The 21953-nt window shown below is 43.2% G+C and overlaps 1 long non-coding RNA gene across 1 annotated transcript in view; it reads right to left on the minus strand.

The window, feature by feature from the left end:
- Positions 1–570: 570 nt before the first annotated feature.
- LOC129203811 (uncharacterized) overlaps positions 571–21953 on the minus strand; it is an 84543-nt gene continuing 63160 nt past the window's right edge. The window contains exon 3 of the long non-coding RNA XR_008576164.1: positions 571–748. This is a non-coding gene — a long non-coding RNA (uncharacterized LOC129203811). The remainder of the gene's footprint in view (positions 749–21953) is intronic.

A 21953-nucleotide genomic window follows, 5' to 3' on the forward strand; every position in this document is an offset into this window, starting at 1 on the left:
GTACTGGCTGTGATGGGTAGTGGCTTGTAAAGCTAGGTAGTAAAGTGATACAAACACTGTTTTTTCCCTCAGAAGTATTTGAGTATTGAAGGAGCAGACCACTTCGGGAAGGGAAGCTATGAAAGAAATAAAGGCAGCCAATAGCTGGGAAGGCAGGATTTATCAATGCAGAAAAGAACTGGGAATAAAGAGCAAGCAGGAAACCTCAAAGGCAGAGCGAGAAAATCAAGGGAGAATGAAGGAAGAAAAGACAAGATGATGAAGAAGGAAAGATGGAGGAGGCTGCAGTTGTTAGCCACTTTGTCATGGTTTGCTAGTGTGGGATTCAGTCGGGGAGGTGAAATCAGAGCTGAAGGAGCACAGGACAAACGCTTGCAGGAAATTCCTACAACGTCCCTGAGCCCTCGCTGGGACAACCCATGCACCGGCACATGTTAATCAAAGCTGGAATGTAAAATGAAGTTTTGGGAGATTGAGCATGTGAGGGGAAAGCAAATGGAAGAGAGAAGGGCACAAAGCATCAAGGACAGAGAGCAGATCGGAGAGAAGACTTGGTCACTGTGCCAACGCTTCATCCTCCACAGAAGAAAAGTGCCTGAAGCCACTTGTTACTCATGTTGTAGAGAGCGTGGCATGGAGAGTAACTGAGCAGGAGTTATAATCACCATAGAATATCACAAATGATGAAACATATCCTCCCCGTGATCACTTCAGCAGCTGAATCACTCAGCTTCTTCGTTAGTCTGTGCTGAAAAAAAAAGGAAGAAAAAAAAAGGATTTTTGTATAAGAAGCTATTTTTCTGAACAAGCAAGAAAATCACAAACAAGCGTCCCAGAAGAGAGATCCTGCACAGAACTCATTGCAGGTTAGTTGTACATCATTTTATATTAAGTGTTGGACATATTGTAGAGAGACCAACTTGTTGCCATTTTACATTTCCCAGTGGAATGATGTTTCTACACTGATTCTCTTGACAGCTCCGGTAATACTCTGGATGTGATGGGTAATGGCTTGTAAATTCTGCCTAGGAAAAAAAATCGCTTTTAGTTTGGTGTTGTGGAAAAGATATTTGTCTTCCACTCAGACGTGTCTGCACATAGCTGCCAGAGCCCATCTGCCTCTGCACAGCCACGGGCAATAGCGGACACGGGGACATGGGAGATCCCTTTGCTTTCCACGAGCAACAGTCAGCATGTTGAGGCACATCTCTGAGTATAAGGATCCAGAGAACACGAGGACAGTCACTTGCTCTGGATCCTCCTGTGGCTGTGAGATTGAAATCATGGATCCTCTCTTCTGTCAGTAGGAAGCGAAGGTTTCTCTGAACAGAAATGTGTCTTTGTTGTCTTTGCACCATGTAACAGGCAGAGTCGGTAGCACTTTCTTTTCCATGGGTGGCCCATTAAAACCTGGTTGGACTTTATCAGTTTTCAACCATTTAGGACTATATTCTTGGTTGGAGGATTGAAAGTATAGAGGAAATCAATTCTGGAGAAAAACAGCAGCCCGTCTTGGTCCCCTGCTTCCTTCCCCAGCCTGGGAGAGGATATTTGGCCTCATGTAAAACAGAGAAAGATATGCCCATGAGCTCAGCAGTTAGAGCCCACCTGTAATATGAGTAATATCTCCTAGCACCATTTCCTAGCTTTTCTTCCCCTATTGATCAATCCGTTGTCACTGAAGGTCAAAGCTGGTGCCAGGCACCTCTATGTTTTCCCCAGGGCTATCATTAGTTGTCCTTTAGGTAGCAAAAACTTGTCCACGCACATGAAAGAGTACAGCTGGTGGGTAACATGCTGAGTTTGGGTGTAGGAGACTTTGCTCCGAGTCCTGGTTGCAGCAGCCCTCTGTAAACAGTAAGCCACTAGTCTTGTATATCCGGATCCTGACCAAAAGGATAGGCATAGCACCAGGTAATATCAACAATTTTACAAGAACAAAGAATTAAAAGCATTTAAAACCTAGTAAAAAATGATTGTATTTTACGTGGCAATGGAAACAAAACGTTGGGACGAATTCTGTTTTTACAGCAGCCTCAACAAGGGATTGCGGTAGAGAGGAGTTAGAATGGAAAAAATCAGTGTTTAACTTTCCGTATATTCTCCTCCTGTTGTAACTACTCCCATTAGCCTCTTCCCTCCATTTGTACACCATGTTCCCAGGCCTTGCCATCCCCAGGTTTTCACAGCTACTTGTTTTATGCTATTAAATTAAACGCTGATTTCCCTGAGGTCAATGGTGACTTTACCTCTGCTTTTACAGCTCCCAGCATAATGGGACACAGCCCTGCGTAAAGCTTTAAAGATGCAATATGATGCGAAGTGCGTATCAGTAGCAGCAATATCACATCTGCAGTCTCCCTCTTGAGGAATTATTTAGTAAGAAAGGAGCCAAGAAGAATGTCTTTAAAGCCAGAAAAACTTGTGTGAAAAACTTGTTAGACTTCTGTGTAACATGAGGCCAGGGTACAGCTTTGTATTAATTCATGTTTCAGGTGCAATAGCTGTAGTTGAATTAGAACTATTTTGGGGGGAGGGGGGATTTTCTTTTTGGCCAAAGGTTGCGTGTTCATGCTAGAACATCCACCATATGTCTCGGCAAGAACAGGCATAGTCAAAACCCCTCTGCAACCCAGAAAGGCAGAAGTACTGCAATTCATGAATGACAGCAAAACTGCTCCCTAAGTCAACTGGTTGCCAAAGAGTACTTTTGCAAGGCTGTGTGCTTATGCACAGGCAGCGTTAGGCGATTGTGAGTGCAAATTACAGAGCTCAGTGAAAAAACAATCAGTAAAAATTTCTAATTTTCAATTTTCAGCTCACACTGATGGCTATGTGTTTGTTCAGGAAGCATCACGCATGCAAAATCTCCCATCATGGCCATCTGGACATGCTCAGGGGCTGCAACAGATACTCGTGTGCCTCTCCCAACTTCTGCTGTCCCCGTGTAACACAAGGATCACACGCTCAGGGCAGGGAACTGGCATTAAAGTAATACACATAGCTACAGAAGTGTGCAGAAGCACTTCCGTGGTACATTATGTATCTTACTACTATTTCAGGTAAAACTGCATGCTGGCAATTTTTTTGAGAAATAAGCAGCAAGTAATGAATGGACATAAAAAAACCCCACAAAACAGAATGAGATTTTAAAAGAAAAGCTGGGTGATCCACAGGTCATGTAACCAGTAGGATACATAACAGATGGGCGGAGATAATCTTGGATTGGGGGCTGAACAGTAAAAATGCAATGGAGTGACTTAAAATGAACTTGCAATATGAAACAGTCCCCTCCAGAGTAAGGATCAGATTCCCAGGAGCCCTGACACAGATCCCCCTGTACTCTAGCAAGGATTTAGAGACAGGAGCCATAGGATACAGCTCTTTCTGAATGGTATCAGGAAATTAAAGAGAAAGAAGACAAGAAATAGACCTTTTTAATCCTGAGAAAACACCTGGGTCTTCCATTTATAGAAATAAATTGTAATATTAATGTTTAAAATAGAGTGACAACCAACCATTAAATCTGCTACAAACTGGAATAGCATTATCTCAGGGTTACTGAAGTCAGTGGTGATCTAAATAGGCATGAAATGAGGTTCTGAATGAATGTAGTGTTGCTTTCCTTTTCTTTAGAGCCACAACTGGGATATTCTCATCACCGATATGGGAAGCAACCACTGCTTCTGGAAACAAGCCGCATTATCAAGCACCGGGAACCCCCCAGGAAGGAGGCTATTTGCAGCAGGCGAGGTGAAAGCAAAGCGAGGAGCCATGGGCAGCGTGAATGGCTGTTTCTTGGCTTTGTTGGAAGCCGTGTGGTTGCTTTGCTGCTTTTTTTCCTTACGCTGTGTAAAACACACTCCCTGGAGAAAGCTGGATTTACCCAGCTAGCTGAAGGTTCGCTGCTATTCAAGCTGCTTAATTACAAATTACGTCACATCAACTCATCTCAACCCCCATGCAGAGGGATTACAGACCATTAGGGAGTCAGATGAGACCGCTAAGTCTCAATTCACTTTGAACATTTCACAGAGAGCTACTAATCACGGGCACTCTGTTCTGAGCGAGATACGAAGCCGGGTCATGTTTTATCTGGTAAATCAGTGCACCTGCTGCCATTATTCTCTGGGTAAACACAGGACGCGTGGGTGAAGGCAGGTGACCTGGGCTTCCTACACGTGCAGCTAGCAGATTTTTTAAAATCAGAGTATATCATGAGCAGAAACTCTCCAGTAAGCTGGCAATTGAGAGTGATTTACAGGAGTTATAGGCCATTTGCAGGGTGGCACTGTAAGTCAGATGTTTTGAATTTTATTCATTTAAATTCCCTTTCCAAACAAGAGGAATGAGGCTTGCTGCCTGCAAGTTTACTGCTGAAGCCAATAATTCAGTGTTGATCTTATTTATTTGCTGAAAGTATGAATCTGCTGGCTCCTGAGGATTTGACGCTGAAGAATGACAGCAACTGATTCTGTGAAAGTTCCCCAGAAAGGCACAAATTCTCTTCTCGATTATATGAAAGCAATGCCGCCCCAACAGAACCACAAAGGACCTTTCCTGGAATATTACTTACAGGTTTTCGGAGTATGTGTATCTTCTCTGGAGTCTGCTTTGCTACCTCACCATCTCTCCCAGGAAATGAGAACAAGTTGAAAAACAAAATTTCTGACCCAAGCAGCATTCTCAGATTTGAAATTTAATATGATACCATGATGAAAACACAAGCTCTGTGTTATTTGTTTGTGGTTTGTTGTTTGTTTCTTTTTCCCCCTTAACACAAAATAGTTTGAAATGATGTACTTGTCCTTACTGAAATATTTTTTCTTGAAAAGATCAATTCATTTTGTTTAATCAGCAATTGTTTGTTTTCATTTTGTAATTTTAAATTGTATCTTGTATTACACATTACAATTAATTGGTCCAACCACCAACCAAAGTGAAGCCTTTGAGGTTGCAGAAAAAATTATCACTGAAAACTACTTAAGGTGATAGGGTCTCAAAGAAAGGTTTTTACAAACCAAAGTGATAATATAAGTTTTATGTTATCTCCAAATACTTGACTCTCAAGTGAGTTATTGGCCAGCTCCAAACTGGCTTTTTTGGCCTCACTTTGGGTCACATTCGACACTTTATAAGCTCTACCAACAGATCTAGTGAAAGAATAGTGAATCCTTCTGCAGGTTTCCAAAGGCCTCTCCCCATGAAACTCGTGTACTGAAAATTGGCACCATTAGCCGGTGTGGTGCCCAGGAGTTACAGTGACGTGACCTGTGCATAATTTGGGTTCAGCCTTACTAACTCAATGTGTAAGTGATAGCTGGGATAGAAACCTAATCTTCTCAGAATTTCTGAAAAAGCTGTTTATATTCCTCATTTATAGAGCAGCCCAGACAATGTTAAATACGCTGGGTTCTGGACAGTATGACTGTTGCCCTACTGCTGAGCAGTGGCAGGTAGCTGTTGCATGACATGCCTGCATTCCTGATCTCCCCTCCTGTAGAAGTGCATCTAGTGGTACTCTGTGACTGTCTTAGAATCATAGAATGGTTTGGGTTGGAAAGGACCTTAAAGAGACCATCTAGTTCCAACCCCCTGCCATGGGCAGGGACACCCTCCACTAGACCACGTTGCCCAAAGCCCCATCCAACCTGGCCTTGAACACTTCCAGGGATGGGGCATCCATAACCTCTCCAGGCAACCTGTGCCAGTGCCTCACCACCCTCACATGGAAGAATTTCTTTTTTATATCTAAATCTCCCCTCTTTTAGTTTAAAGCCATTCCCCTTTGTCCTATCGCTACACTCCCTGATAAAAAGTCCCTCTCCAGCTTTCCTGTAGGCCCCTTCAGGTACTGGAAGGTGCTCTAAGGTCTCCCCAGAGCCTTGTCTTCTCCAGGCTGAACAACCCCAACTTTCTCAGCCTGTCTTCATAGGAGAGGTTCCCCAGCCCTCTGATCATCTTGCTCAATGGTTGCACAGACACGTAGTGAAATCTCCATCCTTGGAGACATTCAAAACTCAACTTGACCTCAAGCAAGCAGATCTGAGCTGGCCTTGCCCTGAGATGAGGACTGCACCAGAGACGTCCAGAGGTCCCTTCCAAGCTAAATTACTCTCTGATTCTCTTGGCACTTTGCAGGCTTCTGGCTTGCCTTCTCACCTCTTGCTTTGACATTTTAAAAAAGAAGAGGCCTTCATTCAAAGGCAGATTTAATTTAATCTGACTGCTTTTATTAAACATTCAAACATTAAAAAGACTCCTCACATAAGCATTTTGCTTTGGACCAAGTACAAGATTTTATCCAATGTGACATGAATTATTTGTTACTTTCCTGCTTGCAAAGGTTTTGACTTTCAGCTGAGATAAATGCTTTCCTCTTTCCCTCTCCTCCCTGCCCCGGTTTTCATTTTGGCTAATGAACTGAAAAAAACCCAGGCCTTTGCACAGCTATGCTAACAAGCAACTGTGAATCCAGAAGAGACTCCAAAAAAAGATTTATTTCTGGAAACTCATGCAGTTCCCTCTCTACAGAAGCTGACTTGACTAACCCAACACCCCAGAGCACATACCCCCAGCCTGGACATCTGTGGAGGACCTGATACAGCTCCTCTGTCCATCTTGGGGATTCGCTGATGGATTTGTGAGTGAACAGAGTCCTCCTTGTCTGCCAGTGGTATTTCTGTGATGAAAAAGATCATTTGTGACTCAGTGCTATTTTCTTAGGCATTTCTTAGCTATTTGATCATGACTTCCCTGCAGATAGAAGCCAGACTCCCCTTGGATTTAGCAGTGCAGCTTCACAACCACGATCAGATCGGAGCAAGAACTACAATAGCACCATTTTTGCAGCCAGCCCAGGGATCCTCAAAGCTGTCATGAACTGAGAGGAAAGCCTGGCAGGTTTCAAAGAGCCATTTACCAACTGTGCCCCTTTTATCTCACTGTGGAGACAGGGGAAGAAGCTAGTGATGTGTGGAGCCAGGCAGATCCAGATCCTTCCCTATTCTGATGGCTTTCCTCCATCTTCTATAAGCAAAGTGGTGATGCACTTTACCTCTCCAATGAAAGCTGCAACAGAAGACATGTCCTGTGAGGGGGAGCATGCTTGGATATCTGGACAGGAATATCCCATCTCTGAGAACTGCAAACACCTTGAAAATGCTCTGGTCAGCTGCTAGCCAGAGGCACAGAAAAGTTGTACTGTTTAGAGTTATGCCCTAAGTGTGCATTCCATGACTATGATTATTGTTTATTCTTTCCTCAGACTCCCCTATCTTACCTATTAATAATATTCCTTCCCCTTGTGTCACTAGAGAAAGAACAAGCCAAACTGGGGACTATGGTTAAATACTACTCTGGAAGTTACAGGTTAAGGGAGAAACTTTCAAGGAGTGAAGCAGCTATATTGTCTTCAGGTCTGAGTTGATGTGGCATGGGGCCTCTGAGGAAGCCAATGCAAGCATCTGTGAGCTTGGCTGGGTATGTTTAGATCTTGAGACCTTCATTTAGCAAGATACTTAATCATGTGCCTTAATATTATGCCCCTGAGTACTCCTTCTGGACCTCATCAGGAGTCCTCATCTCTCTGACTTTGTTCTTGAACACATACCTGCATCATTAGGTTCATCTGCAAGAAGGACCTTAAATAGAAAAGGACTTCATCTGAAAGGTTCACAGCTGAGCTGAGTGCAGAGGGGAAATCAGCCTCCAAAATCAGGTCTCCTCGTAGCACACCATACATCACAATGAGCTAACCTGGAGAGAGCAGCACTTTCGGTACCATGGAGAGACTCACCAAGGGAATGGAGGAACAGCAGCCATTTGTGCTAATGGATGGGCCTTTTTTAACTGCTGTACTCATAAGTAGTGAGAGGAAAAATCAGATGCTAAGGGGCCGAGATAGAAAACGAAATGGCTCCTGGGACAGGAAGGTCTGGCTACTTTGAGAAGACAGCAGATCCGGATGTCACCAGGCAGTGTTGCCTTGTACTGAATGAGAGTCAGGACAACTCCAATGTCAAATGTAGGGACTGTGAATGGACTGAGATGTCCCAGTTATAAGAGTGTCCATGTAATGACTTGTGCTTTCATAAAATGGGGCCAGGCAAACTGCAAAAGTGCAGCACAAAGTGAACATTGACGCTGCATAATCAAACACGGCTTCTGTACAAAGGTGCGATAAAATAATTTTACATTTATCATCCCACTTAATTGTAATGAGTCTAAAACTAATGAGCCTTACCTCTAAACTCCATTTAAGACAATAGTTAATTGCTTCATTTTAATAAATGTTGGCAGAATGGTGAGTATAACAATGACTGAATGCTCGATTACTACCCAGGCTAGAAAATGAAGATATACAGTATTAATGATATACATAATCTGAAAAGCAATTAGGATCCTGAAGGTAGAATAGGCAACTCAAAAATAGGGTAATAAATGAACTCTCTTCAAACATAAAGCAAAAAGATGTTTCAGAAGCCTGGGATTTTTGATTCATTTCTCGTTCCCCTCCTCTCTACCTGTGACGTGTTCAAAGCCTGTCAACAATAGTGTCATGGGAACACAAGAGAGATGAGCAAAGAGCAATACATTCATGCTGAACAGCTTGTGCTGTACAGGATGGATGTATTAAATGCATTAGAGAGCTCAGCTTTACAGCAGCACCAATAAAGGAAAGGAGCACACGGCAGATCTGGAAATTGAGGGTCAGAAATGAAAAGAAGCACGGTTGCTGAAAAAGCCCATGGGAAAGCTTCGAACAGAATTAATCTTTGCTGTACTTATGTTGTACACATCAGAAATATAGTGGTGTATTTCTAAACCCACAAAACTGTGGTCTGTGTGTAATCTGGTTCTACAGCTACCACCCATCTAAGTCGCTATAAATGTCTTGCTTTCCCTGGGTTCGTTTCCCCTGTTGGCACTGAAAGCTCTCCAGAGCAGAGCACATCTCTTTGTAAATGGTGTGTAACAGTAGCCGTTGGGTCCTCAGGGCATTTCTGGCATCTCCATGACTGCACCAAGGACACCTCATAGAGGGGAACCTTCCCCGGCACGTACTTTCTGAATATTTCATTGCCATCTGCCCCAGTGAACAGTGCTGCCCGTGTATGCCAGGAGGAGGGCATGGGATGGAGGGTGTTTGGATAAGAGTTGTCAGAGGTGACTATATCTTTTCTCTCTTACAGCTGCCTGTGTGTATTTTTCTTCAGAGCAATGCTACCCATTCAGAGTGAGAATGTTTACATATATGGCCTTTTTCATTAGGCTCTGACGAATAAGTCTAATTTTTATTAAATTTCATCATCATTCAAATCTTTGAGATGTATAATATTATACTTCATCTCTATTTTTCCCCATTAAGAGAAATTAGATCCTTTCAAAAGCATAATGACAGTTACTGTAGAAGGCCTTTAACTAATACCTTGTACAGAAACACGGTACTACCTCTCCCTTTGATTTACAAATGATTATATTCCCCAACAGTGCAAAGTCCTGCTCGCATTCATTAGTGAAGCTGCTGCTTGAACTCAGGACAGCTTTGGATCCATTTTCTCTTTCTTTGACAAATCTCTTTTCTTGGCAGTTTGCAGCAGTAAATTTCCATTTTTGCAATTGCTTTTTTGGTTTCTTGTTCCATGACTGATTGTTCTCTGTTTATCTATATTTAATCACATTCACTATTTGATATTACTTCAGAGTCCAATTTCAAAGCCCATTATCATTTGTTAGTCTTTAGCGTAATTTACAAACCAGAAAACCTTGATTTCAGTGTCATTATACCCAGTGTTAATATAAACAATAACAAAGCTCACATCCCACAGCTGGCTTCTGCACAGTCTCTCATGGTCATTAATTTTTTTTTTTTTAAAGAGATGGTTTCTAGAATTAGCCTAATTTTAAGCACTGCATTAATATCTCATCGCTCTATAACTCTGCCTTTTAGATGTTATTTTAATTGGAAACCAAGGAATTGGGTTAAAAGCTTTATGAATATCCTACCCAGCGTAGTGCTCAGTTTCATTACAGAAGCCTTTGCGCTGACAGTAAAACTCAACACGTTTTAACAAGCTAGTGAAGCATAACACTCTTTTTATGAAATCACATGGGTTTTCCCAAGTAGAGCCTGTATCACACATTTTTTGTCCTTTAGAAACAGATGCCTCCTCTAAACTAGTTCCATTCACAGGAGACAAGGCATCGTCATCAGCTGGCATGAAGCTTTGGGGATTTCATGCAGGATCAAAGGTGCAGCCTAAGTGGAGCATGGAAGTCCTGGCGATGGCTGCTACTGACCTCTCTTTTTTTATGAGCATGGCTCCTCAGCTCAACCACTTTTCTGAACAAATGTTTGCAAGATGAGACTGTTTCCACTGCTTTTCATTCTCTGTTTTCTGAATCCCATCAGTGAGGGCTTGCATATCCTGGCTGGAACAGGATGCTTGCCCGAATTAATCCTTGAAGAAAATTTTATTCAGCCAACATTGAGAGCTGTAGAGCAAGGTGGGGTTTGTGTGCTTTGGCTTTTCCATGACCTTTTTATTCAGGGGCTCTGTCAAAGTATTACAATCATTCACTTCATGGAAAACAACCTCCTTTATGCTTCTTGCCTTATGAACAGACACACACATGCAAAAGGCACATACCTGCACACACTGTGAGTGGGGCATGATTGCCACGGTCCCCGTTTAATGATCTGCTTTCAGTTGTTTATAATTTTGCCAAACATCCGTTATCTGAATAAAACTCATCACCATGTGTCTGCCTCAGGCTGAACTTATACAGAAACTCTCAGTAGAGTCACCACGGCTGTTTTGAGGGGAGGATAGAGAAAAACATGCTGCACTGCTCATGCCAAGCAACCCCTGAGACTTTTATTAGCAACTTTAGTACCCCTTTCCCATTTGAAACTATGGCAGGAGGGTTTATGCCTTTACGCCAAGGATAGTTGTGCAGATCCCTAGAAAATCTGTTGAGCTGAAGATTTTGGACATCACTTTTCTCCCAGATCAGTAGAGACTTCTGAAAGCTGGACAGCAAAGATCTTATCTTCCAGGTTCCAGTTTCCACTGAGGGTTCCTCAGCCTTTCAGCTCTTACTCCTCCTGAACTGCACTTGCGTGGAGACAGTGTCTGAATTTGCTCTTCTTAGCTCCAAGGCAGACCCAGATGTTCTTGCAATACATTCCAGCTCCCCAATGTCAGGGGAAGGCCAGGCATGGAAATAAAAGTGTTTCTGTCTCTCCTGTGCTTCCCACGGCTTTCTCTTCTTTGCTCCCAGTACACCTGTAGTTTGAATGTGAGGAGGGGAATTGCTGGGCTAGACAGAGGGTCTGGTGAAAGAGAAAATTAAATTAGGTAGAGACAAGGGAAGAAAGTTAGAAAAAGTGCTTGGACAAAAATACGGGCACTAGGAGATAGAACAGGAGCCAAGGAAAGGGGAGTAAGACTGGGACCAAGCAGGAGAGAAGGGAAGGGAGAGACACCTGGTGCATTGGCACTACGAGGCGGGCAGAAAAAGCTCTGACCACCATGGATGGAAAAGAGGTTCAGACCTTCATCAGACTCTCCTGCCACCAATGGAAAAGGGTGAAACCCTCTGGCCAGCTACGTGTCTTGTTTTTCAGTGCCAGCCTGCACTGGAAACAGTGACCTAGCACTGCTCTCCTTTATTGGTCCAAGTGACCGTGACTAAAGACCATGCTTTACCTCTGATGGTTTTGGCAGATAGATTAATCTATATGACACCATATTCTGAGATGTATCCTGTGTGGTAGGGAGGTTCTATTTAGGTTTTTAAAAGATGGAGGAACCTTCATGTTAAATAAAACTTTCATTAGAAGATCATCACAGAGACTGCAAAGTCAAGCAGTCAAAAGTTAGGAAATGTAGATTGACAGCAGAGTTCTTTCATTGCTGTAAACACTTATTGTAACTGAGACACCCGTAGAAGCCTTAAACTCTTCAATAGTTATAACTTCTGGTGCCCTTTTCATAAAATATCTAAAAACAATGAAAAAATCAGTTTTGTCATGGTCATATCCCACATTCCTTTGTGTCTGCAAACGTTTATAGGATATAGGTCAAGAATGAATTTTAACCTTTATTTTTCTTATTCTAAAGGAGGGGGTAGAAATTTTTGACATACAGAGCAGTGAGTAAAAGTTGGCCAGCTTTGTCTGGAGATGAAGGTAACCCTATCAATCTTATCAGCTGTTTTAACATCTTTGAAGATTAGAATTGATTCTTCAGCCCCCAGAGATCACCTGTGTGGAGGGAAAGGTGAAATAACAGAACGGAAACTGGCAACTTGGAAAAACATCACAGTTTACAACTCTGTAAAGAAGCTCTGGTGTGTATTCACAGGAGGTTGTAAAATCCTGGAAAGGGACAATAAAAGACACACATTTGAGACATATTCTACTCCTGATACCCCAGCTTATACTGATTAGTCCCTGCAGAATTCAGTTTTACAAAGTCTATTTTATAGACATAAAAGGCTAGATGGCTTCCCTAAGGCCATGTTGGGACGCCAACCAGAACCCCACATTTCTGCTCTGAGGAAAGGGGTGATCTAAGCTGAGATATGGGAGCCACTCAAACCCAAGAGTATTAGGAGATGGAAGAGACAAATGTCACTTTGTCTGTTTCTAAGCAGCTGAGACAGTCTGGCTGTAAGTTGTGCCTTCTCCCAGGCTGACTCCCAGAAAGTGTTCTCTTTTCCATGGTTTTGATAACTTCCCAAGGAGATCTGCTGTAGTTGGCAGCTGGTCTTAGAGAGGAACACTTCAAAGGACAGCTGTAAAACTGAATTTTGAAAGGGTTGAGAATTAATAAGAATCAACTTCTCAAACACTCATGGTATTTTATATTCCTGACACAAGAACTGGGACTGCCAAATACATTGCTTAAGTCAGACTAACCTAGCTCATAAATAAATAGGTAATTCTAAGGAAATAATCATAAACCTGTCTCTGGCCACACATCACTTTTGAACTTTGCTTCAACTACAGTGGAAGACAAGATTATGGATGTGTCTAGGGACAAAAAAGAAATTTACTTCCATGTAAAGAGATCTTTCTTATTTCCAGTATTTAAACAAACAGTTCAAAATGGATGGAGGCAATTTTCTTTCTAAAGGACATGCTTAAGAAGTATAGACATAGGGTTGTCAGTTCTCCACCCTTCACAGAGAAAGGTAATTCACCATGCAAGCATCCTGAAATACATTTCTGGAGGCTGTGCCCTGCAACTTATTTCGGACAGTACAAAGAATAGTTTAATGGGCAGCCATGAGACAGAAATGAAGCAGAGCGAGGGCAACTACATTTTATTCCCTGACTATTGCAAGATTTCCTGACAGCACTGGCAAGTGATATGGCCCTTAGTTTCTGTCTCAACTTCTTCAGGAGACCACCATTCATCGGTACTTGTAAAGCAATTCAGATCTTTAGAGGGTGAGAGCAGAACTGCCTCCTTACTGGGCTCGGTAGTTGTTCTGAGCCTACAGCAATTACAGGAGACAGTCTGGGAATTTGTATCTTTATTAAGGACCAAAATAGGGAAGTCTCAGGGTTTTTTTTTTCATGCATTGTACATTTTTCTAGCTAACTAGGGCTGTGATTCATCTCACCTAGTTTATGAACCAAGCTAACCACTCTTCATGGTCACTAGAGAGACCATAGGCACTTTTGGGGCATGTTTTATTACCCCTATTCATGATCTCCACCTCAGGCTGCTCAGCTGTTCCCTACCCTCTGTGCACTCCACCAGCTTGCTCAGAGGTGGATGTCTACACTACAGGTGAATTTCAGCCTCATTGCCTGATTTTCAGAAGAGTTAAACAACCAACTTGTTTAAATGTCAGAGGCTTGTGAAGCTAGGTTGAGGTGTTTGGATACTTGTGCTGTTAACTTCCCCAAACCCTGTGACTTGACAAGATCATGAGATTGTGAGGGCTCATGCAAAATGTCAGCTCGGTACTTCCAAGACACTTTCCCCTCGATAGACACATTGCAGGCAGGGGCATCCATTGAAACATCTCCTGTAAAATGGATGAGAAAGGCTCTGCCCTCAGAGCCTTGTCTTGGCAAATCCAGCTGCCAATTTTACCCTTAGAAATGAAGGTTCATCTCCCCAGTGAGGCTGGTATCCAAAGCTCAGCTGGGTTTTTGACCCTCTCTTAGCCATTTCGACATCAAAGATGAAGTTTGCAAAAGACTGTCAGAAAGTTGAAAGCAGTTAGGGCTGAATAAGCCTCCTTCAGAGCAGCTGTGTTAATCCTATTACAAAATTAAACTCATCCTCTCCAAAGCAGATGTGTTGTTCTGCCCCCATGGAAGTCAATGGAAGTTTTAGATACGCTTCAACAGGGCCAAGCTTCAGTCTTTGCTCTGTTTTAACCCTTTCCCATGCATTTTACTAATGCAGGTGCTCTTATTTAGCTCTACTCATGGGATTTGGGGAGAATCCAGGTCTAAGAAAATTATTTTCCTCCGTAAAGAGAAAGACTGTAGCTACTTGCCCTGTGGATGTTCAGAAATTTTATCAAAACGTTTTACAATGGCCAGAAGATGGTTTGATTTTTTTGAGTTGTTCAGAAGCTACAGCTTTCCTAACTTCCATTGGTGTTTTAAATACTCAGAACTCCTTGAATAAGGGCTGAAGAGCAACTAACATGCAGTGCCATCCAGCACTGTAACCAAAATGTTCTCAAAGTTACTTTTTGGGGCAATGACTTGTATTCCTCATAATTTATATTGATTTTGACATTTGAAAAAAAAAATGCACATTTGAGACAGCACTTAGCAGAGGTTATACATTTCTCTAGCTTTCCTTGACTGTTTTGTAATCGGCTTTGTAGAAAAGTGTTTCTATTTTCACCCCATCTCACCTTTGTTATTGAAATGTTACAAGATCTCTTGGTCTCACTGCAGACTGTGCAGAGTACTTCAGCTCTCCATATCTGGATTCTGCAGCCTGAGATCTCTCTTGCTTTCCTAGGTTTTTTCTTGCCTGAGCTGTGGTTCATTTCCTAAGAACTAAGTTAATTACTCTTTGATCTTTTCTTCTTCCCACACAAACCATCTTCTCTGATTTCAAAAACTAGTTTTCCTTCTGGAGCTGATCTTAGGGGGCTACAAAGAACGTGTGCAGACATCCCCATGGGAGATGGGGAGAGCCCTCAGATCAGGGCTGAGCTATGATCTTGCCCATCTCCCAAGCGTTGTGATGGTACCTACCTGATCAGCAGAAATACTTCAGTACCCCTACACACACTCTGTGTTAGTTGTGCAAGATACTGATTGCTTCTGAATACCTACAAATGCCTCATTAAACCCTGGCCTGTGTTTGCAGGTACTGCCCCAGTCTATACTGAATGAGCTTTGTTGTCTTTCCTACAGATGTTCACAGCCAAGCCAGCTGGGGGAAGGACAGTTTCCTTCAATCCATATCTGCAGTGGTGCCTAAATCTCCGTGCTCCACACTGCAATCAAATGCCGAAATGCCCCTGTGCATCTGGAATCCTGCCCAGAAGAACACTGTGGGGAGCAAAGAGGGATCAGGGACGGCGAGCACCTGTGGCAATGAGAAATAGTTGAGAACCATTTTCAGGCTTGATGTGAGGCCACAGGCAGAGCAGGCAGGGCTGGAGGCACCTTTGTCTCAGCTCCTGCTGGAGAAACTCCTGTAGGGGAGATCCTGGTTGGGCTCTATGGGTATTCTTCCCTATGGGAAAATAACCTCTCCCCACTGGGATGCACCAGTGACACCCAGTTCTTCTGCTCCTAATCTTTGCAAACCGTAAAGGTTTCTGAGACATGAAACTGCAGTTGAGCATGTGTGAGGAGAGATGTGCGTAAGCTCTAAATTTATTGTCTGTATTATTTCATGATTGTTTGCCTTCAGTCTTAATACTCTCCTTAGAAAGATTCAGAAGACGGAGTGGAGCAGCAGAGATGAGATATCACATAACCAATCAGGGCTCAGCCAGATCCCCAAAATAAGCAAGCAATATCAGAAAGATGCTTCCACACTCCTTCATGATTCATTTTTATGAGATTTTTTGCCCAAAGAAGGGGTGTTGGAATGAAGGCTTATGGTGTTATTGCCTGACCTTGAAACTTGCATCAGAGAGCAACTGAACAACAATATGGAAGAGAAGAAAAAGCTGCTAATAGGATCTTCAGGGGAAAAACCCACAAGCCTAAGACAGAAGTATTGCATTCAATCAACACAGCCTGTGAGCCAAATTCTGGTGCAAGGAGTTCTGTTAGCTTCAATGGGCTTATTCTCAAGAGGTAGGGGAAAAGTATACAAACCCAAGTGCGTGACAGTTTGCAGGAGTTTGCTGTATGATACAGATAATTACAATTGCCCTTATGCACAGCCACTTAACTGTAATTAATTCATAAAATAATTATTAGAAGAGTGCTGCTCGAGTTAGATTTCACATTGAACTTCAATAGAGAATTCTGCGGCTGCTGAATACTGAGACCTAAAAATAATCAATATGAAATAAGGGCTGCCATAAATACTGGATGGGACTGATTCACCATACATAAGGGAAAGACAGGAAATAGTTAGAGTAAAAGGAACTGGTTCAGCATTGAGGGAAAATTGATTGAATATGAAATGGTGAAGGACTGTACCGAAGATGCCTCCTTCCTCCCTTCATGTGGGATGAAAGTTCATCTGTTTGGTCTTTATGTGGTGTGTGCTGTCAAGTGGTCCAATTTTCAGCTCATAATTGTAACACCGACTGCTTACAGACTGAGCACAGGGACACGCTTTTGTATAAGAGTAAAGGCAAAAAAAGAAAAAAAAAAAGCCAAGGAAAATTCAACATCAATTTTTTGCCTAGGAGGATTTATGTGCGGCGCCAGGACAGTGAGCCACAGAAAGGGCGGCTTTCCATTTTGCCAGGAACTGGGATAGATTTAAAAGGATTTGCAGTATCGACTTTCATAAATATTCTTTCCAATATATTCATATCACTGCTACCTTGGTTTATTGGACTTTACTTTTGCCACAGTGACATTGCTTTACCTTTTCCGTCTAGTTTGACTTATTTTACTAGTGATGTGTTGTCTGCCTCTGTTTATCAGTTTGTATTTCTATGTAGAGCGAAGTGAACACTGCAAGATAAAATTAAAGTTCAGCAAATTGTCTTTCAAGGGTGTTCACATTGTCTGTACTGGGTTCCTGCATGTGCACAAAGCCCATGGTCCTATGGCTGCTTTGGGGTATGTGGGCACCTCACTCATGAGCCCAAAAGTTTTCCTTTACTCCTCCTTCCCATTGCCTTTGTCACCACTCTGGCATAGGACATACAAGGGAATGACACTGCACCATGTGCATACACATCACACAATGGCCATACACCTCACATTGAAGGACTGGGTTTTCCAAGAAATATCTCCTATGGTTTCAGGATTCACCCCTGTGCCATGTAGTACTTCTTCAGTAAAGACACCTGTCATGGTTTAACCCCAGCTGGCAACTAAGCACCACGCAGCCGCTCGCTCACTCCCCCCAGGGAGGGATGAGGGAGAGAATCAGAAGAGTAAAAGTGAGAAAACACAAGCAAAGCAAACCCAGGAACTCATTCCCCACTTCCCATGGCAGGCAGGTGTTCAGCCATCTCCAGGACAGCAGGGCTCCATCACGTGTAACGGTGACTTGGGAAGACAAACGCCATCACTCTGAATGTGTCCTCCTCCTTCCTTCTTCCCCCAGCTTTATATGCTGAGCATGACATCATATGGTATGGGATATCCCTTTGGTCATTGGGGTCAGCTGTCCCGGCTGTGTCCCCTCCCAACTCCTTGTGCACCCCCAGCTACTGGCTGGTGGGGTGGGGTGAGAAGCAGAGAAGGCCTTGGCTCTGTGTCAGCACTGCTCAGCAGTGACGAAAACATCCCTGGGTCATCAACACTGGTTGCAGCACAAATCCAAACCACAGCCCCGTACCAGCTACTGGGAAGGAAAGTCACTCTGTCCCAGCCAAACCCAGCACAACACCACAGCCATCAGAGCTCTCTTGTACCAGTGACAGGACACGGCATGTCTGGGCTTCCACATAACATACCTGTGGGTGAGAGCTAAGCAAGCAGTTGGAAATGAATGAAATATATCTTTTTATCTTGAAGCTGCAGAATATCACAAGGCTCTTCCACAGCTCATCAGTCAGGCATTGATTTGGTTAAGTATCTTCCCCTTCTCCTGGGTCATTTGTGAACACACAAACACAGTCCTTAACAGAGATCCTTAACGTAGGACCTCACTTTTTCTCGCTCTCTGGTGTGACAACAAACTGTTCATTCCTAACCTATTGCTTAATTAATTAAGCAATTCCTAGTTAATTGCTTTCAGTAATTAATCTGGAGTAGGACTTTCCTTCTTATCCCATGAGAACTTAGTTTCCTTAGCAGTCTTTGGTGAGACATTTAAGTTTTCTGAAGCTCCAGCTTCTCTGCACTGAAAAAACTTTATTTGTCTTCATACTCATTGGCTCATTGCAAACAATCCTAAGAGGTTTGTAAGACCTCATTTCTTTTTTACAAAAATCCTGTTAATTCTCCACAATATATCATTTTTTTTCACATCAGTATTTTCTAATTCTTTTCTTTATTGTATCTTATACCTTTTTGTCTGGTGCAAAAGAGAGAATCACTAATCTCTGGATCCTTACACTACTCCTAAAGGTCTTTTAAAGAGTAGTAATATATTTGCCACTGAGATGGTATTTATTGCCCTGCATTTCTCAGACAGGAAGGCTCAGTTAAACAATACTTAGTGATTCCTCAATTTCATGTTTGAGTACTATTTGAACACTTGAGTTAATATCATCTGGCTCTAGGAATTTGGGCCTGTTTAATCTATTAATTCACTCCTAAATCTCCTCTATAGTAATTTCATTTTGAGACACTTTTTCCAGCTCTGCAGCTGTAAAGTATGGTTTGGGTGTAGGAATCTTCCAAATTTGTAGTGAACCACGAAGCAAGAATTTAATTTCACTTTTTTGTTAAACAGCTAGTACTTCACTCTCTAGTCAAGGGTAGTTTATGAATGTAAGAAGAGGAAGCAATATTTCAAAGTATTTTCTCAGCTTTTGTTACCTGTAATAAAATGTGGAAATAAAATTAATAAAATATCACAACAAGCCTTTGTAAATAAATCCTTCAAAAAACCATTAGAAGGCACTATTGAAGGAACAGAACTGCACACTAATTTTTGAATTATGCGTATGTGACAAATCACGGCAAATCAACTGTCTTCCAGAAGACATACTTAATTCCCCGTCAGTTTGGACCTGCTACCTCCAGTCCCCTGGAGCTATCTCCTCCCTTCAGAGAACTCTGTTGCTCTAATCATGTCTAAGCATGAAAGCCTGGACCTCATTATCCCTGTCTGTGTATCGTGGGGTGAGAGTGACCTGATGCTTTCTGCCAGCAAACGAAACTCTGAGGGGGGTGCTCTTTGGCAATTGCTGTTAAAGGGAGGGTGGGTCTTTCCCCACAGCATCGCATGGGAGCTGTTGCTGGGTGATGGCTGTAGGAAGCAAGGGCTCTACCTGCCCGCAGGTAGATATCTGCAGGGGGGTGTCTAAGGGGAACCAGCCCTCCCCAGCTCCCTTCAGAGGCAGGTGTGCTCATCTGAACACAGCCTGAAGCGAGTCAGATGGCCGATAACTCAAAAAGCTCTGTAGACTATTGAGGGAGCTCAGGCTAAACTGTGGCAAGGTGGTCACGTATCTTGGGTCCCTTCTGCCTGGCTGCGAGTCCTCTGGGAGCAGCATGAGCAACCGGGGACCTTGGGAACCCCCAGGCTCCCCATCTATGTTTTTTCAGCCTGGTTTTGCCCCGTTCCATGTCAGAGCAGAGACCAAGAGCCAAGGGGAGCACAGAGAAGAACTTCCCTGAATTTCCCAATTCCCTGCCCTCGCTGCCTCTCCCCCTGCAGCGGAGGCTGCCCTCGCTCAGCACCGATGCCATATGTCTGAGGACGAGGGTAGGAGCAGGTTGTCCCCAGGCAGCCAGCCAGGAGAACAGATGGCCATGCAAAGGCACTAAAGACTGTGAATCAGCCCTGGATGTGGAGGGCACAAGTCAAACAAGAACATTTAAAGGTCTGCTCAGCCTGCACTCAGCCATCTGTGTTAGCTGAGAAGAGACACCATTTAGAAGTAGTACTGGGGATTAAGTAATTCTTAATGGTGGTGTTGTACGAGTCCCAGTTAAGGGGGCTGCTCCTTGGATCTGGTAAGATAAATGTGTCCCATCCTGAGCTGCTCAGAAAGAAGATGCTCTCCTGTTCCCAAAATAGTAGTCTGTAAGGGAAGCAGCTTTCATTTCAGCGTAGCTATTTGTCTGTTTTCTTTTAAAAGCAATCAGATCAAATCAGATTAAATCACTCTGAAGAATCCATGATGCATCACAGTGCTGTGCCATGCCTGATGCTGCTCCAGACACCAAACAGCGCATCCTCCCTTAGAAGCAACTGTCTGAGGCAGGGAAGTACCCTCTCAAGTCAAAAAATCTGCACAATGAGGCCAGCAATACCTCCTGTTAAAATTGGAATGGCTCATTTTTTATCTAAACAGGAAGCAGTGAGTGTCTGGGAAGTGATGAGCAAGTTTTTGCCTGCTTAGCTGTGCTTTTTTGGCCACCAGGTCAGGAAGGTGCTAAAATCTGCTGCAGAGGCTATTTACTTGACAGGATAAATCTCTGACCACTCAGATGAGAAATGAGTCTACTTTGCTTAATCAGTTTTTCATGCATGTTCCTTCCAGTTTTGATTAAACTTTCTTGCAAATTAGTTGTTTAGTGTGGGGAAATCTCTTCAGGTTTTCTTTGGGCAAAGAAAGCTATTTCCCATCTAATAGGGGTTTTACTATTATTCTAATCCTAACTGCAGTAGATCTCAGCATCCACACCTGCCAGGGCAGGCAGATAGAAAATCAAAAAGCGAGCAAGCAGCAGACCCTTTTTTCCTGCCAGCATAGCCATGCTGGTGTTAATGGCTCTGGGGAGCAGCACCTGCAGGCAAGCACTGTAGACCTGAAATCCCCTCTCCCCCATGGACTTTGATGTCTGTGCACTGGGGAGGAAGGGTAAAAGCCAAAAATGAACAAACAGTGCAAAATTAAGTGCCTCTAATTTTAAATAGAAGCTGCCCTGTGGTTGCCGCAGGCCACGGAGGAGGCGATGACTGAGACTCGATAACATCAGGGAATTCTGTTCAGTCCACGCCGTGCTTTTCTCTTCTTTTTGGCCGCCCAGGCAGCACCAGGTGGCTTCGTGCTGCTCAGTCTTGGCCTGGGACACAGGAAAGGAGCAGCGATGGCTTCGGGCCTTGGCGAGGAGGGGTGAGCACCTTTTGCAGGATGCTGGCTCTCGCAAGCCCATCCAAGCCGCGTAACCTTCACGGGGTTGTCCAAAGACAGCCAACCCGTGCCTGTCACGGACCTTTAAAGATCGTCATGCAGCAAGCGTGGACTTAAAGCCCACAGTATATTTGTAATCTGCTGGGAGAAAATAAATCAGGGAATGAATGCAAAGGTGTTTTTTTTTCCCTGGCACTTTTTTCCTTGCCGTTTTACAGCAATGTGATATGAAGGAGGGGCACAGGGCTAATGAATTTCGACCTGTTTAGTCATGAAGATTTATACCTGTGGCTTAGAGCTAATATTGACCAATCAAATGGCTCCCCAAATCCTGCCCATTTTATAAAAGTTAATCATACCCTCATGGCAGCCCAGGTACAAAATAAATTTTGATTTACAGCTGTACTAAAATGATCGGTATTTTATGCTGATCATTAACAGTATTTCACACTGGAGAGTTGTTATATTAGAAAGCAGTAAAATGGTGTGTATCACATAATGACATTATATTTGGGCACCACACAGAATATTGAATTTGTGTCTGAAGGGCACATTTGTCA

The sequence above is a fragment of the Grus americana genome, chromosome 2 (assembly GCF_028858705.1).
Source record: "Grus americana isolate bGruAme1 chromosome 2, bGruAme1.mat, whole genome shotgun sequence".
NCBI classification, from domain to species: domain Eukaryota; kingdom Metazoa; phylum Chordata; class Aves; order Gruiformes; family Gruidae; genus Grus; species Grus americana.